Source organism: Morone saxatilis, unplaced genomic scaffold (genome assembly GCF_004916995.1).
Source record: "Morone saxatilis isolate NCDOM2014 unplaced genomic scaffold, NCSU_SB_2.0 Contig8, whole genome shotgun sequence".
Lineage (NCBI taxonomy): Eukaryota > Metazoa > Chordata > Actinopteri > Moronidae > Morone > Morone saxatilis.
In genome coordinates, this window is record NW_023340257.1 from 3,590,935 (window position 1) to 3,591,151 (window position 217).

The following is a 217-nucleotide window of genomic DNA, read 5'->3' on the forward strand; positions in this document are numbered from 1 at the left end:
GGGGGGGGGGGGGGGTCCGGTAAAAAAGACCACTGTTCAGTATCTTGAGGCTATATGACCTCAGCACAGCTTCTTACCAAGACACAGCAGGCAGTCCCAGCCGCACAGCGGACACAATAGCCTCTACAGTGCACACGCTGAGTGTGGACACACAGAGTTATGGAGGAAGGACCTTACAAGTACATCAGGGTGAGGAGAGCGGAGAAAATGCATCAGC

At 54.4% G+C, this 217-nt stretch overlaps 1 protein-coding gene across 2 annotated transcripts in view; it reads left to right on the forward strand.

Moving 5' to 3' along the window:
• The window catches only part of LOC118341516 (porphobilinogen deaminase-like), a 10,557-nt gene that overhangs the window by 1,722 nt on the left and 8,618 nt on the right, over positions 1 to 217 (forward strand). The gene's annotated exons all lie outside the window — the stretch shown is intronic.